This window comes from Thalassophryne amazonica, chromosome 1 (genome assembly GCF_902500255.1).
Source record: "Thalassophryne amazonica chromosome 1, fThaAma1.1, whole genome shotgun sequence".
Classification (NCBI taxonomy): Eukaryota; Metazoa; Chordata; class Actinopteri; order Batrachoidiformes; family Batrachoididae; genus Thalassophryne; species Thalassophryne amazonica.
In genome coordinates, this window is record NC_047103.1 from 55,015,812 (window position 1) to 55,034,591 (window position 18,780).

The following is an 18,780-nucleotide window of genomic DNA, read 5'->3' on the forward strand; positions in this document are numbered from 1 at the left end:
TATGAGGTTTTAGAAGCTCCTAGTACTGTGCCAAGTATTTCAGAAAGTCATGCGACTGTTCCTGTAAATCATGTGATGTATAACTGCTGAAAAAATGTTTTCATTGCAGTTTTGTGAACGATGTTTTTTTTTTTTCAAACTGCCTGAAAAACCACCTCATGAGGGCATAAAAATGCTTTTTTTTTTTTTTTCTGATATTTGAGTTTGTTTTTTAAATACACATTTCCATTAAGCACATTTTCAATTCATAATTTCAAATTGTATAATTTGGAGGATGGGGTAAGTGTTCTTCCACCTTAAAAGTTAAAAGCCAGTGCATAAAAGTGGGTTTTAAGATTAGTTTTAAAAACAAAAAGTGAAGAGGCCTATCTGATGTGGAGTGGTAACTCGTTCCACATCTTTGGAGCCACAACAGAAAAAGCTCGGTCTCCTCTGAGCATACGCTTGCACCTTGGCACCTCCAGGAGGAGCTGATCAGCTGACCGGAGGTGGCGAGCAGGGGCGTAAAGATGAAGCAGCTCAGAGAGGTAGGGCGGGGCAAGGCCATTTAAAGATTTAAAAACAAATAAAAGAATCTTAAAATGAATTCTAAAATGCACAGGCAGCCAGTGGAGGGGGGCCAGGATAGGTGTAATGTGCTCCCTCTTACGTGCACCAGTTAGCAGACGGGCAGCAGCATTCTGAACTAGCTGGAGACGTGCAAGGGAGGACTGGCTAATTCCATTATAAAGTGCATTACAGTAATCCAGCTGGGAGGTAATAAAAGCATGGATTGCTGTTTCAAAGTACTGATGTGCAAGAAAAGGCTTAACCTTAGCAAGCTGCCTTAAGTGAAAGAAACTTGATCTGACTACTGCACTGATTTGGTGGTCCAGTTTAAAATCGTTGTCCATCTTAAAACCCAAGCTTGTGACAGTAGATTTCCAAAGGCTGACAAAGGCCCCACATCGACAGGTGAGGAAGAACAGGAGCTGCTAGGGCCAAAAACAATCACCTCCGTTTTCTTTTCATTAAAATTAAGAAAATTCAATGCCATCCAGGCTTTAACATCCTCAAGACAGGACAAAAGTGTTGTGTGGGCCGCCAGAAGAGGAGGTACTGCTGGCCCACCACCAGAGGGCGCCCTGCCTGAAGTGCGGGCTTCAGGCACGAGAGGGCGCTGCCGCCTCCAGGAACAAGCCGTGGTGACAGCTGTCACTCATCATCCATGACAGCTGTCACTAATCATCTACTCACATCTGGAATAAAAGCAGGAAGACACCTCCACCACATTGCCGAGATATCATCTTCTTCAAGAGGTAATATCCTCAGCCGTTGTGTTACAATATTATTTGTATATTGTGAGTGTTTGCAGGAGTACCGGTACCTCTGTCGGTGGAAGCTGAGAGAGCGCTGGAAGGCACTCTTTTCCCCTGAGGAATCACTACAGTACTCTGCAAGTTATAGAGTGAGAGGTGGAGGTGGAATTCCCACCAGGATTGTTACTGGGTGTTCACACACCCACCCTTGACTGTCTTTGCTTTCTGCCAGCAGTACCAGATCCGACACGCCGTGACGGTGGCCACCTGGGGACTTCGGGACTTGGCGGCTCCAGTATCCCTCGGGTTCGGTGGCAGTGGAAATCGTGTGGTTCCGGTTCGTCTCCAGACGGGCGTCTCCTATCGTCGAGCCTGCCCACACGACACCTTTATTAATTGACTTGTCTACATTCTGTTATCTGCTGTGTTTGGTTGTGACATTCACAACAGTAAAGCGTTCTAATTTAACTCCTTCCATTGTCCGTTCATTTACGCCCCCCTGTTGTGGGTCCGTGTCACTACACTTTCCCAACAGGATATCTCGGCCAGCGTCATGGACTCCGAGGGGCGTCACCCGGCTGTTGAACGACCAATGGGAGAGCAGGGAGCGCAGGCGTCTGCAGGAGGCGTGATTGGTGAGCTACAGCACATTCTCACCGCCTTTACGGCTCGGTTGGATCAAATGACCGAGCAAAACATCCTCCTGAACCGCAGGGTGGAGGCTCTCTCCGCGCAAGTGGCGGCGAGCGCTCAGGGCGCTGCTGCAGCTCCTCCTCCTGCTGACCCTGTGCAGGATATGAATGTTCCTGTGGTGGTTCAACAACCCCTCCCACCATCCCCTGAAGCATACATCAGCCCTCCAGAGCCGTACGGAGGTTGTGTGGAGACGTGCGTGGACTTTCTCATGCAGTGTTTGCTCGTCTTCGCACAACGTCCCGTCATGTACGCATCAGACGCTAGCAAAATAGCTTATGTAATTGCTCTGCTTCGGGGAGAGGCACGCGCTTGGGCTACGGCGCTTTGGGAGCAAAATTCACGGCTCCTTCACACATACACTGGGTTTGTGAGGGAGTTCAGAACAGTGTTTGATCACCCTAACAGGGGAGAGACCGCTTCAACTGTGCTGCTGTCAATGAGACAGGAACGCCGGAGCGCAGCCGCTTATGCAGTCAACTTCCACATCGCGGCTGCGAGGTCCGGCTGGAATAACGTTGCGCTCCGCGCCGCCTTCATAAACGGACTGTCGTTGGTCCTGAAGAAACATCTGGTGGCCAAGGATGAACCGCGGGATTTAGATGGGCTTATCGATCTCGTTAAACGGTTAGACAATCGGTTGGAGGAACGCCGTCGGAAGCGAAGCGAAGGACGTGGCCGGATACGCGCCGTCCCTCTCCCTTCCGGGTTCGAAAAGGGGCCGCCCTCCCCACGCTCCACAGCCGCAGCACTCCGTGGGGTAACAGCTCCCCCTGCTGGCGTTGTTAGGGAAACGCACAGGGCCAAAATGAGGAGGCTGATCCGCGGGGAGTGTTTTCTCTGCAGCTCAAAGGAGCACATACAGAAAAACTGCCCCAAACGGCCACAACAACAACCGCCCTCAGAGACTGGGCTAAGGGGGGGTCAAAACATTCACGTGGGACACACACAGATTGCCACACGACTCCCAGTTACAATCCTGAGCGGGGATTTAACCCTTCAAGCCCCAGCACTGGTGGACACGGGGTCAGAAGGGAATTTGCTAGACAGCAGATGGGCAAGGGAGGTAGGGCTCCCTCTGGTGGCGCTTCCTTCGCCATTGCAGGTGCGGGCACTAGATGGCACCCTCCTCCCTTTACTCACACACAAGACACAACCAGTAACTCTGGTGGTGTCTGGAAACCATCGGGAGGAGATTGAGTTTTTTGTAACTCCTTCTACCTCCTGCGTGATTTTGGGCTTCCCATGGATGTTGAAGCACAATCCCCGGATTGATTGGCCGTCTGGGGTGGTGGTTCAGTGGAGCGAAACCTGCCATCAGGTGTGTTTAGGATCCTCGGTTCCTCCCGGTTTACAGGCTAAGGAGGAGGTCAAAGTCCCTCCCAATCTGACGGCAGTGCCGGTTGAGTACCACGATCTTGTTGACGTCTTCAGCAAGGATCTGGCACTCACCCTTCCCCTGCACCGTCCGTACGATTGTGCCGTTGATTTGGTTCCAGGCGTTGAGTTCCTGTCCAGCAGGCTGTACAACCTCTCACGACCTGAGCGCGAATCAATGGAGACCTACATCCGGGACTCATTAGCTGCCGGGCTGATCCGGAACTCCACCTCCCCGATGGGGGCAGGTTTCTTTTTTGTGGGCAAGAAAGATGGCGGACTCCGTCCATGCATTGATTACAGGGGGCTGAATGAGATTACGGTTCGCAACCGATACCCGTTGCCATTATTGGATTCCGTGTTCACCCCCCTGCATGGAGCCAAAATCTTTACGAAGCTGGATCTTAGAAATGCGTATCACCTGGTTCGGATCCGGAAGGGAGACGAATGGAAGACGGCATTTAACACCCCGTTAGGTCACTTTGAGTACCTGGTCATGCCGTTCGGCCTCACCAACGCCCCCGCGACGTTCCAAGCCTTGGTTAACGACGTCTTGCGGGACTTCCTGCACCGATTCGTCTTTGTATATCTGGACGATATTCTCATCTTTTCTCCGGATCCTGAGACCCATGTCCAGCATGTACGTCAGGTCCTGCAGCGGTTGTTAGAGAACCGACTGTTTGTGAAGGGCGAGAAGTGCGAGTTTCACCGCACGTCTTTGTCTTTCCTGGGGTTTATCATCTCCTCCAACTCCGTCGCCCCGGATCCGGCCAAGGTCGCAGCGGTGAGAGACTGGCCCCAACCTACGAGCCGTAGGAAGCTGCAACAGTTCCTCGGCTTCGCAAATTTTTACAGGAGGTTCATTAAGGGGTATAGTCAGGTAGTTAGCCCCCTGACAGCCCTGACCTCACCAAAAGTTCCCTTCACCTGGTCGGATCGGTGCGATGCCGCGTTCAGGGAGTTGAAACAGCGCTTCTCGACTGCACCTGTCTTGGTGCAGCCCGATCCTAGTCGCCAGTTTGTGGTTGAAGTGGACGCCTCTGACTCAGGGATAGGAGCCGTGCTATCCCAGAGCGGAGAGACCGATAAGGTTCTTCACCCGTGTGCCTATTTTTCCCGCAGGTTGACCCCAGCAGAGCGGAACTATGACGTGGGCAATCGAGAGCTCCTTGCGGTGAAAGAGGCTCTTGAGGAGTGGAGACACCTGCTGGAGGGAGCGTCGGTGCCTTTCACGGTTTTTACTTACCACCGGAACCTGGAGTATATCAGGACCGCCAAGCGACTGAACCCCAGGCAAGCCCGCTGGTCACTGTTTTTCGGCCGTTTTGACTTCCGGATCACCTACCGCCCCGGGACCAAAAACCAGAGATCGGATGCCCTGTCCCGGGTGCACGAACGGGAAGTCAAGACCGAGCTGTCGGATCCACCGGAACCCATCTTACCGGAGTCCACTATCGTGGCTACCCTAACCTGGGACGTGGAGAAGACCGTCCGGGAGGCCCTGGCACGGAGCCCGGATCCCGGAACAGGACCGAAGAACAGACTATACGTCCCACCAGAAGCCAGGGCTGCCCTCCTGGACTTCTGTCACGGGTCCAAGCTCTCCTGCCACCCAGGGGTGCGTAGGACCGTGGCAGTAGTCCGGCAGCGCTTCTGGTGGGCGTCCCTGGAGACTGATGTCCGGGCTTACATCCAGGCCTGCACCACCTGCGCCAGGGGCAAGGCGGACCACCAGAAGGCACAGGGACTCCTACAGCCACTTCCTGTGCCTCATCGCCCCTGGTCCCACATCGGTCTGGATTTTGTCACGGGCCTCCCGCCATCCCGGGGACACACCACCATCCTCACGATAGTGGACCGATTCTCCAAGGCGGCCCACTTCGTGGCCCTCCCGAAGCTCCCGTCGGCCCAGGAGACGGCGGATCTCCTGGTCCGCCATGTCGTCCGGCTGCATGGGATACCTACAGACATCGTTTCAGATCACGGTCCCCAGTTCTCCTCGCAGGTATGGAGAAGTTTCTGCCGGGAACTGGGGGCCACCGTAAGCCTCTCGTCTGGGTATCACCCACAGACTAACGGACAGGCCGAACGGGCCAACCAAGAGATGGAGCAAGCCCTTAGGTGTACTACCTCCACACACCCGACGGCTTGGAGTGAACATCTGGCCTGGATCGAGTACGCTCATAACAGCCAAGTGTCCTCTGCCACCGGCCTCTCCCCGTTCGAGGTGTGTCTGGGGTACCAACCCCCTTTGTTTCCTTTGGTGGAGGGAGAGGTCGGTGTGCCCTCGGTCCAGGCCCACCTGCGGAGATGCCGTCGGGTGTGGCGCACCGCCCGTTCGGCCTTGTTGAGGGCCCGGACAAGGGCGAAAGGCCATGCAGACCGTCGACGGTCCCCGGCCCCCGCATACAAGCCCGGGCAGGAGGTATGGTTTTCCACCAAGGACATTCCACTTCAGGTCGAGTCCCCCAAACTGAAAGACTGATTCATTGGACCCTTCACCATACTTAAGGTCCTCAGTCCTACCGCAGTGAGGCTCCAACTCCCGGCCTCACTGCGGATCCATCCGGTCTTCCATGTCTCCAGGATTAAACCGCATCACACCTCACCCCTCTGTGCACCCGGTCCGGCGCCGCCTCCTGCCCGTATTATCGACGGGGAGCCGGCTTGGACGGTACGCCGGCTCTTGGACGTCCGTCGAATGGGCCGGGGCTTTCAGTATTTGGTGGACTGGGAGGGGTATGCACCCGAAGAACGCTCCTGGGTGAAGAGGAGCTTCATCCTGGCCGATTTCTACCGTCGCCACCCGAACAAGCCTGGTCGGGCGCCAGGAGGCGCCCGTTGAGGGGGGGGTCCTGTTGTGTGGGCCGCCAGAAGAGGAGGTACTGCTGGCCCACCACCAGAGGGCGCCCTGCCTGAAGTGCGGGCTTCATGCACGAGAGGGCGCTGCCGCCTCCAGGAACAAGCCGTGGTGACAGCTGTCACTCATCATCCATGACAGCTGTCACTAATCATCTACTCACATCTGGAATAAAAGCAGGAAGACACCTCCACCACATTGCCGAGATATCATCTTCTTCAAGAGGTAATATCCTCAGCCGTTGTGTTACAATATTATTTGTATATTGTGAGTGTTTGCAGGAGTACCGGTACCTCTGTCGGTGGAAGCTGAGAGATCGCTGGAAGGCACTCTTTTCCCCTGAGGAATCACTACAGTACTCTGCAAGTTATAGAGTGAGAGGTGGAGGTGGAATTCCCACCAGGATTGTTACTGGGTGTTCACACACCCACCCTTGACTGTCTTTGCTTTCTGCCAGCAGTACCAGATCCGACACGCCGTGACGGCGGCCACCTGGGGACTTCGGGACTTGGCGGCTCCAGTATCCCTCGGGTTCGGTGGCAGTGGAAATCGTGTGGTTCCGGTTCGTCTCCAGACGGGCGTCTCCTATCGTCGAGCCTGCCCACACGACACCTTTATTAATTGACTTGTCTACATTCTGTAATCTGCTGTGTTTGGTTGTGACATTCACAACAGTAAAGTGTTCTAATTTAACTCCTTCCATTGTCCGTTCATTTACGCCCCCCTGTTGTGGGTCCGTGTCACTACACTTTCCCAACAAAAAGGGTTTGAAGAGAAGAGGCATCATTTTTCTTTAGGGGGACATATAGCTGGCTGTCATCAGCATAACAATGGAAGCTGATGCCATGCTTTCTGAGAATGGACCCCAGGGGAAGCAAATACAGGGAGAAGAGTAGGGGTCCAAGAATTGAACCCTGTGGGACCCCATATAAAAGTGGAGTGGAGGAGGACTCACAAAGCCCGAGGCCAACGCACATAGTCCTATCAGTTAAGTAGGACCTGAACCAGTCCAGGGCACTACCAGGACAGGTAGGCTAGGTAGTTTCTAGTTCCTCAGATATTGATCTGAGGAACTAGAAAGCCCTATATTTACTTTTGATGGCATCATTTACATGAATCTGTTTTCTGAGTCAAAATGGCTTCAGTTTTTGGATCACTGGCACATGCAGAATCTGTTTTCACACTCATGAGCTTGTGTTATCTGAAGAGCCGACGATTTCAGCAACTTCACCCGAGGCTGTAGTCAAGTGCACCACACATGCACCCACACTGAAACACAGGCACAAAGGATTCAATTTGTGCTGTCACACCACTATACAAACATGAAATGTGCATACAACATGGGACTTACAAATGCAAATGTACAAACAGGACTTATACTGGAAAAGAAAAGAAAAGAGATTTGCCTCTCACTCTCATTTTAACCCATTTATAAAGTGCCTATAAGAAGTACAGTATCTTATGGTCTACAACTTGTGTTTTTATTTTATTTTTTACTTGTTTTGAAGGTCCCGTGACTTATTTTCCAAAATGTCTTATATGTAAAAAAACAAACAAACAAACAAACAAAAACAAAAGAAAAACAGTAATAGGTGTAATGGTACATAAAATCAAGACAGCAGAAACAAGAAACACAACATTAAAGATATTTAGCAGCAACGAGGGCCGAGACACTGCAGGTTTTCCTTGCAACAAATCACCTCAGCAGGTGGGTTGCTGATGAGCTTCTCCCTTGAACATAACCACCTGGTTGTCAATGAAATCACCTGCTGAAACACCTGAACATTAATGAAATCACCTGCTGAGGTGATTGGTAGCAAGGAAAACCTGCAGTGCTTCGGCCCTTCATGGCACGATTGCCCACCCCTGGTTTAACTGAATAGTCTTTCCACATTGTACAAAATGTTTTTTTCTTGAAATCTTGTGAAATATATGTTTCAAAAACAAGAGCAAACAGAGATTTCTGATGTCCACCAATCCAGATCCAGATCACCTCCAAAATTCGGTTGAGTCTTCCATGCCCTTATATCTATCTGTGATGCAAATTTGGTGAGAATCTGTGAAGTAGTTTTGGCATAAATCTTCAAAGCCTATATTAAGTGAAATCTTGATCCAGAATCTGGAGCCAAATCACCTCCAAAATATAATGGATTCTTCCATGGTCTAATATCTATATGTGGTGCAAATTTTGTCAAAATCTGTGCAGTACTTTTGAAGTAATCCTAACAGTCAGAAAGACAGACAAATAAATAAATAAATAAACAAACGCTGATGATTTTATTACATCCTTGGCGGACGTAATAAATGTGGCTTGTAGTCTAGTGTGATATATCTGGGTTTTTTTCCTTGTCATGGCGCATGATTTTTAGACAGATGCGACTTATACGCACTGACCAGTCGGCTAAAACCTGGGCTCTGGCATAAGTGGCCAAAGAATCCTTTGGCTGTCTGGAGATCCACTCAGCTGTTATATAATCGTCAATAGGCTTCACTCCCCAGACAGCCAAAGGATTCTCTGTGACTTTTTTAAGTCCTGAAAACACGGTACATACTGTGTTCTGATTTTGAATGACAAAAGAAAAATAGCTTATTTACACAAACATAAATCACTCCTTTATTTGAACTTTTATTTTATTATTTAATTTATATCATGTTATGTTTCACTTTTGTAATAAAAGGGAAATAAAAAATATATCATTATATCAAAAATTATATCACTGTTTTATTTAGATTTGAGGTCATGAAACAATAAAAACATGTTTAGGAAGGTCAAGCGGTCAAGTGGTTCAAGCGGTGGGCTCATGATCAGAGGATCCTCAGTTCAAATCCTTGTCAGACTGCAAAATAATAAAGCTCTTGGGAAAGGGCTTTAATCTCCAAGTTGCTCCCAGTGTACAGTTGAGCTTGTGTGGCAGCACCCTGATGCACCCTGGGTGAATCCGAGGCATCACTGTAATTTTTCAATTTGCAATTTCAATTTATTTTCATTTATATAGCACCAAATCACAACAAAGTTGCCTCAAGGCGTTTCACACAAGTAGGGTGTAACTTTACTAACCCCCAGAGCAACAGTGGTAAGGAAAAACTCCCTCTGAGGAAGAAACCTCAAGCAGACCAGACTGAAAGGGGGTGACCCTCTGCTTGGGCCATGTTACAGACACAAATTACCAAAAAAATTTATAAAACGAATATACAGGAAATGTTGCCGGTGCACAGGACAGGAGGGTTACAGAAACAGATACCACACCCATCTCTGGATGGAGCCGCACCTCAAACAGAGAGAAAAGGAAAAAAACTGAATCAGGCATCAGAAAGACAACAAATACAGTATAATTTGTCAGCATTAAGCAACAAGGAAAAACAAAATAAATACTAAGGTAATACTGTAAAGCATTGACTGTGAAAGCATGATATAAATGCAGACTAGACAAGTACGTATATTTTTACAGACATTCTGCATTCAACCAGAAGTCAAAAAGAGCGATGCTGAGTCATGCCAGCATCTCTGTGGTTCATGCTTGTTGTTTTTGACTACCTGCCTGTGATGTCACTGTTTTACTTTGTATCACTGTGATAATAATAGTAATTAAATAAATGTAAATGTTCAAGGATGAATAAACACATCAATGCCTCTTCCCACTGCTACTTTAGGAAGAAAATCAACAAATGGCTGACATGATGACGATGATGACGACGGCAAGGTAACCATGGCAACAATCATAGACACTTGAGCATGTTGTCCACACGGGCATCTGCTCTGTATTAATGAATATGCAAATGAACATACCCACACTACAGCCTACTGTACCGGTGTAATGTGACAGGAATTTACACGCCATGACTGTCCTTGTTATTTATTCTTCTGTTTTTATTTGAAAATTATTATTATTATTAATCTGATGTGGTGATTCAGAGCAAAATGGGAGCAGTCAAATGAAATACATTTTTTGTTATTAACAATTAATGGATTAATGCTTTGTTTTATAAACTGTAAAATAATATAAAAAGACAATTAACTGGAGTCCGACATGATTGCCTGTCAGTCCAAGATGCAAATATTGTGTATTCACTGAGCATCTGACTATCACGACTGGAGATGAGGAAAGGCTGGACGTAAATGCTGAGCTCAGACACAAGAGGGATTTGGTTAAAAGGTTTTACTGGGTAAACAGGCAAGAAACGGTACACGGTAAAACAGTCCAGAATCAGCAACAGTACCAGAAACATTAAGCTAAGGCGTGGTACAAAAAACGAGCAGGTAGTCATTAAACACAGCAAGGCAAAAACGGGTCAAGAACAGAGCAAAGAACAGGGCTGGAAGTGAAGGCATAAAGTGCATCGATCTGGCGGGGAAGAGAGGGAAACAAGAGATTTAAATACAGGGTGTGATGAATAGCTGATTGAGAACAGGCGTGCAGTAAAGTTCCAGGGGAAGAACTGCCCACCACCAAAGACCCAATTGATCAAACAAGAGTGAGCAGTGACATCAAATCCCAAGCTAAAAGTAACACACAAAACTACAGTGACAAAAGAGAACAAACAAATTAAAACAATACATAACCAAACCAATAGAATACGGAACAAAACCCCATAATCCTGACAATGGCGACCAGTCAAAACCACTTTCTCATATTTTGCAATTTGAATGCAGTTTAAATGAGTTTCAAGTGGTTTGAAGTTGTTTTAAATCATTTTTTTTTTTGGAAAGTAACCTAACAGGGAAAATTAACATACAAAAACTGTTTCAGGCAAACATTCTGTTTTTGATTACCTTTTCAAGTCTTTGTATTAACAAAGAGTAATAAAAAAATTAATAGACCAAATGTAAATCAGATTATTGGCACTGTGGGACATGCCCGGGCGCGTTCAGACAGGCACATATGAAGCAGTTCTTTAGTTTGCCTTGTTGCTGTTAGGTTCTTTTATGTGGTGAGTGATCTCAAAAAGAACTGGACAGGAAATGGACTTCAAAGTTTAGATGTTGTATTGAAAGGTGCCTACACTGATACAGAGAGTCATCTATCAGTGCTGGGGTCTTGAACAGATCACATGCAACATCTGGAACAAAAAGCCTAGATTTTCTCCCTACACTAACTTTTATTTCTGTGTCTAGGCTGGCCTCATGTGGGTGGTCCTTAGCCTGTCACGAATCAGTGGCTATGTGACTGGCTACAAAGTAAATTGCAGGAGGCGGGCCTAAGTGGGTGTCTGCTCATGTTGCGTTTAAGGCAGTATGTAAAAATTTTATAATGTATGTCTGCATGTCACACAACAAATCAGAGTGTTCCACCATGCCCTCCAAATAGATGCAAATACTTTGGTTTTATCAATTAAACAGCTACAAAAAGATCAGATGGTTTTATCAATTAGACAGCTGTAAAGAGATTAGCTAGTCATGCCAAACACAAGGACATTTTGAGTGTGCATCAACCATTTTGAAAAGCAGTTAGGTTAAGATCAGATAGTTATAAGGACATGTTGGATGTGCGTCAGCCATTTTGTGTTATGCATCATGGAACACTCTGACACTGCTAATGATGATACATTCCTGGGGGCCACTGAGGCCAATAATGGCTAGCTTGATAAAATGTTTAAATAATTCACAGATGATCAAAACAGCTGATTATTTTTCCTTGCAGGTAACTGCAACTGATGGCTTCAACTCTTCAAGGCCCACCATCAGAAACTGTATGAGTAAAGGTCATGCTGCCTATCAACTAAATGAATTTAAGGAGGACTTTTAATTATGGTCTGTAGTTTCTGTCCTGCCACTGCCTGCACACATTTAACCTGATCATCCATCAATTCCATATTCAGCGCAACGGCAAACAAAGTGACACCATCTTCACACATGCTATGGTATGTTCTGTCGTGAGTGAAAGCGATGCACAAAAACCAAACTGCCTGTCATGTAAATGGTGCACAGGACTTTACAAACAGTTATGTTATGACCTACACTTGCTTCCCAAACAGGGTTCAACACAGAAAAGTGACATTTCCACAATCCAATCAGGTGACATCTGGGGCAATAACAGCCCAGCTAACCAATCAGAGCAGCTGAACAGATGCAGCGTGACTTTGCAGCATCCACAGGCTAAAGAACACCTCAGAAATGTTACAGTCAGGTTTGCAGGTCATGATGTCTCACTTCACAGGAAACATGTGACATCTCCAAAGACAATCATGATTCAACCTGAGACCATGAATGTTGGCAGATTTTTGGGAGATGTGCTCCTCTGACAGTGGGTGGGTTAGTGTTCTGGGTTAAGCACTTCCTCACGAGATTTGGTTGTCTCTCCGCAGGAACAACAGTTCAGCTTCTTTGGTAATTCAACCAAATGACTGTAATGTAAAACAACATGAAATAAAACTCAGCTTATTTTACTTGAGTTCATGTGCAGTTGATTTGTGGGTGCTTTGTATTCAAAGTTTGACATTTTTCAGGGTTCAGTATATTGCAGTATTACATGTTGCCACTCAATAACAGGGACTGAACTTACTAACCTTTTGGTTAATTGGCAATGTTTCTGAATCAACTGAGCTACAGAATATTATTATATTGTCTAAAAAAGTTTTCCTGATAGGTGCAGCTTGGTGATGTTAACTGAAATTTTAAAAATTATTTTTATCATGTAAAAAAAATAATTGCTTTTGTCTTAAAATGAGACAGATTTAAAATCAAAATGGATACATTTTAAAAAATAGAATTTATGCTCTATATTTGCGGGCCCGGTCACACGGCATACGGTGATAGCTGAACAAAAGAAAAAAGTCAAAATGCCACAAATCGTCGAGAAAAGGTGGATGAATGATCCTGCACTTTTCCCATCACCAAAAAGTCTGCGAATCAAGAGCACAAAAAAGAAACAAAACAAAACCGAAGTTACCAACAGAAAAACGCATTACACAAATCAATCAAAACAAAACATTCACAATGACTATGTTTACATGCAGCCAATAACCCTTTCATAACCGGAATATTAGCAATAACCCGGTTGTGCACGGCCATGTAAACACCCGCAAAACCCCGAATATGCTCATATGAAAATCTCAAAAACCCGAATATGCTCATATTCGGGTTTTTAAAAACCCGAATATGACCGCTGGGTTACTCCTTTTCTAACCCGAATATCAGGTCATATAAATGCGCATCAGGTTATCCCCATTGAAAGGAACATTATTTTGTGTTCTTTGCATGTCCTATCTGCAAGGAATCTTGGTCTTTTGAGTACGGCACAAGCAGAGGTAAACAAGCATGAGGAAATCCAGACACGGCAGCACAGCATCACACTTTTGGAGCTTCATTAGTATGGTGAAAGACTTGAATATAATGTCTTTTATTGACAGTAGAAAGAGGAAGAAGAAACGGAAATGATGCATATTTGCGTCATGACGTTCTCCGTGCGTCTGGACGTTGTCCATGCGTCGCTGTTGGGGATATTCCAAATGATACCAGTGACCATGTATACAGGAGTAACTCTGTCTGCTTAAGCATGTAAACAGGTTATTCCTAATGATTCAGAAACCGGAATATTGACGTTAACCCGAATATTAATGACATGTAAACGCAGTCAGTGAAGTAACCAAGAGCGGGTATGAGACCAAGCACAACCAGCCCTGTGTCTTGACATCAGGTGAGAGATGTTGTTTGTCTTCACAACAATAACGTATGATGTGCACACGCAGGCCAGCCACAGTGTAAATAGTTACAGTAGTTGATAAAACGTTCTTGCCGCTATTGTTTCTGTATGAAAACATTGCTTTTCATCCCACACATGGACGAGTCATCAGTGATACAAGGATGTTACATTCAGCTCGTCTGAGCTTTTAGTTATTGATCTGTTCAGATATTGTCAACGTTCATGCACCACGTCGGACTTGGGAGGTTGGACAAAGTTGGGCAACAGTCAAACGGAACTCTGACATTATGGAAACTATGCAAATGATAAGGAACTGTGAAGACAGAAAGCAAAACGGAATACAGACAAATTGAGGTGGTCGTCAGGATTCCTTCACATTTTTCAACACTTTGAAAATTTTAACGACGTGCCAGCTACAGAAACGAAGCTGAATGATGGTTAAACGATGCCTCCGAAAGTCAACGTTAAGTCCAGATTTCTTGATTCGTTTAGGGCTTACTTGTCCTTCATTAGTGCTGTGTGACTGAGGCTGAAGAAATGGCAACCCTTATGAAAATGTCTCAGGCATTTAGACCACAGTGTGGTTGTTTAAGGCCAAAATGCCTGAAATGATTCATGATTAAAACTTTATTTCTCACAAGATGACTGTTTCTTTTATTACAACATACAACACTGTGCAAATGATACCAGAATTTAGAATATATGTTACATCTAGAATTGTAAGTTGTGAAATCAGAAGTGGCAGGCAGATAGAATATAATGCTTAAAAGATCACGGTGTCCAGAAATGGAGATGCCTCTATTCTGAGAATAAAAGTCCTTATTAATCAGCGTCAGGTGCCAACCCTCAAAAGTCTTTTGGTCACTCTGACCTCTACTACCTGGTTCACACGGCAAGGTAATTATACTGATTTCTGACCCGATCTTCCCCTTCCGACAATCTTAAGGAAGCCCAACTATTGTGATGGCTCTAAAGATAATCTTATCAGATGTTCTATGTGTGGTGTGTTAAGGGTGCTCTAGTCTGCTCGGAAGGACGTCGGGACCCCTCAGACCTCAAATTGTGAATATTCAACATGGGTTGAATATATGGGTTGACTTAAGTAGTTTTGACGTAATCCTTCAAAGCCTTGAATATTATGTGACACTAGTGAGTACTCACGCTAATAATAGCCCTTTAGCTTTACGTTATGTAACGCAAACAAGTTTTCAAGACACGTGAATAATCAAATCTATCGTGAATCACTGCTTTAAGGCGCGCCCCCCGCTCAAGTCCTCCACCATCACAAGTATGTATTTTTTAAGCACATTAAAATTGCTCACAGTGGAGGCACTCAGCTGATGCTAACTTCAGGTATGATGTCAGTACCTTGACATAGCAACAAAAAAAAAACTCAACTGAAAAAAAAAACGAAAAAAAAAAACGAAATGTGAACTGCATCTGGATTAAATATATACAATTTATTGCTTGAACATCTTTTTCAATATTTTCCCAGTAGCTGCTTAAGGAAAGATGATTCAACAGATTATAGCAAAATGTATTGGTTGTGATCATAATCTATATTATAGTAGCCAAGTGGCCTCTGTGCGTGTGTGTGCGTGTGTATGGCATCGATCATACAAAAACCAGCGACAGCTGACATTTGCCGTTTGTTATTCTTATGTATTTTGGGCCAAGGATGAACACTACGAACGGAACAATGGATGTTCCTAACTACTTTCTGGACTCACACGCCATTCCAGCAGGGGGCGGTAAGTCATCTTTATATTAAAAACATGAGTGTGTGTGTGATTTTATTTAGTAAGTTCAATGTAAGTACATAATATAATTGTAAATATGTTAAAAATACATGGATGACAAAAAAAAAAAGAAAGTGAAAACACTTATTTCCATTGCAGTTCATTTAAAAATCAAATGGCAAAAGTGAGAAGTAAAAATAAAATGATAATAATAATAACAATAACAGTGTGTATGATAACAAGAACTTAAACAATTTCTACATACAGTAAGACAGTAAACTAACATTAAAAATTACATAATTAAAAGGAAATAAAAGGGTTCTTCCAAAAATTGTTGAGGTCTAAGGTTCTAAATACATTGTAGACTTACACGCCATTCCAACTCATGATACAAATTTTGCTTAATTTATTACCACCCTTGATAAATGTCAGCTGCCTATTTTATAAACATTACCCAATCTAAAGCCCGTGGATCCCCACCGGCAATGTGCTAGTGAAGTTTATTTAATGAATCAACTCTTATTTCATAAATGCTATGAATAACGAAACTCACTAAAATGTGTAGCTATTGATAGTTGGGAGATTTTATATGTCATTAATTTATCTTAATAAAACATATATTTAAGTGTTTTTATAATGGGGAATTTTTGGCTAGATTACAGTGGATTTATCCATGGTGATTGCACTTGTTAATATTAACTTTCTGAAAGTAGGCAAAATTTATTGCAAACCAATGAAGCTTTTAAATCCTTCACAATCTGCCTTGGTGGCTTCTCTGTTTGGTCTTCACTGTAAACATTTGCTCAGTTTTTGAGGAGAGGAGGACGTCTCGATACTGGACAAAACCTGTTGTATTCCCATCTCTTGTATCTCTTGCCATTTGTTAATAACTGTGTACCACTTTTCTGCTAATTTATCAATGAAACTGTGAAATACCACAAAACTGACCACAAATCAGCTCAGCAACCAAATATTCAATTCTTTTTCCCCCATGAAAAATAAAGGTTTTAACTGCTCACTTGGTTTGGGACACAATCACCTTCAAATTAAAGATGACATTCTGCAATATGAGTTCATATTCATTTGCATTCAAGTCTAACACGCTGCAACAGAGAGCCAAAATAATCCAAATACATATAGCTGTTACTATACACTGATAAAAAGTCATGTGATCTTTTGCTCTTATGTCACAGAATTCAATTGTGTTTTCAGCTGTAAAACAATGAAGGACAATCGAGGCTCGACTGAGTTGTGAAACTCCATGTCACCTTTGTTGCAATGCCTCTGACATCTGGTTAATAATTAACTTCAAAAATAACATTAGATAACGAATACTGATGGGATCAAATAAATAGGATGATGACAGAACAAGGGTGCATTATGTACACTACATTTGCTGTGCAATGATTAAAATCCCCCCAAAATATTATACATTTTAAAAATATATATTATTTCACTAAAACCTTATATTAACAAAAACTACCAACATGCCACACCACATCAAAACGGTACTATTTTATTAATTTATGTTACACTACCTACACCAGTGATTCCCAATGTGTGATCCAAAGCCCCCTGGTGGGCCAGGAAGGTACTGCAGTTGGGCCATGAGACGCTCTAAAAATAAATGAACAAATAACTCTTTCATTTTTAATTTTGCAGTAAAGTTTAAAACGAGCTTAAAAATGTGAATATTTTAAACATGTAAGATTAATAAGCCAGTGGAATTTAAATTTTATTATATATCTGACTGAAATCCTTTGTTCTGATTGGCTGATTTGCATGTAATAATTGCAATACTTTTCACAATAAATCATCCAAAGTTAACAATAGCCACATTATTGAGTGATTGTGCACCATTTCGGGCAACATTATAAGTGACTATGGACTGATTTTGTCATAACGGGGCAACACTGTGTCACGCATGCGCAGTTATATGTTAAAATTATTTGTGACATAAAGATAGTGTGAGGAAGAACAAAATAAGATGACATTACAAGCTGTCCGCTGATGATGTATGTGCTATTGCATCAACGACATTATTTATAGCACTTTCATATGTCGCCAGCAATGACTGTAACTAAGCACTTATTTTGTTGTGTGTGTGTGTGTGTGTGTGTGTGCGCGCGCATGCACAAACATTTGATTCTGTCAGCAATAAACTCACACCATCACCCTGCCATAAATATGAGACAGGGACAGTGATACATGTCAGGGGATAAATATACAGTTATAATGTGGCCTTGCTTTAATCGGCTCCTGATTCTTACGTCTGGAAATTCACTCGTTCCCAGAGATGCGCTTACTGTGCACGGTTTACTTCACCTCTAATGTGCATTTTGTTACTTTATGAGGGGACGAGGGTGACGTCTTTTTGAAAGGAGTGTGGCATCACTGAGTGAACACACCACAATAAGAAATGGCACAGAGCTCAAAAAACATTGTGCACGGACTAAGAGACCCCAGTTGTTGCTGCTTCTGTTTTCTTACACTGCCAACATTATTACTGGATAATCAAATGAGGTAATGAGAAAAGGGATGAAGTGGATTTTTTTTTTTTTAACTGAAATCTAAATACTGGTTTGGCAAGAGCAAAGAATGAAATGAAAATATAGTAGTTTAGTTACTTAACTTTATATTATACAGCTTTTCAGCAAGCTAATATTGGTCATTAGTGTCTTAAAAAGGATACATCTACCTCAAATCTGCAGATTTCAGAAAATGTTCCTGACTTAAAACCTCTGATTTGCTTCATATTTTCATAATTATTATTCCAAGTAACCCCCACAGAAAATTTTAGCCTTATAGCTTGATTAGTTTTTGTGATATCATAGCTTTAAAAATGGGGCACCATACTGATTTGTGTGTAAAAATGAGTGGAACAGAAAAAGATGGTAACTTCATCAAGTCATTACTTTTGAACTATTCCTGCTTGTTGCATAACATTTTCAGGAGTCGTTCTGAGCCAAAAGATGCCTATAGCTACTGCAAAGAAGATCCGCAGTTTCATATTTTTCCAGTTCACACTGTAGCTTGCGGTGAACAGTAAAAGAAAATATAAAATGTTTGTGCATTTGGCCGGTATGATTCTCCACACTGAAGTGCATGAGATCCTTCAAATTTTGATACAGTTGTATGCAAAGGTTTGGGCACACCTGATACTTTTCATGATA

At 44.0% G+C, this 18,780-nt stretch overlaps 1 protein-coding gene across 2 annotated transcripts in view; it reads right to left on the reverse strand.

The window, feature by feature from the left end:
• The window catches only part of jph1a (junctophilin 1a), a 147,018-nt gene that overhangs the window by 85,398 nt on the left and 42,840 nt on the right, over positions 1 to 18,780 (reverse strand). The window lies entirely within an intron of this gene.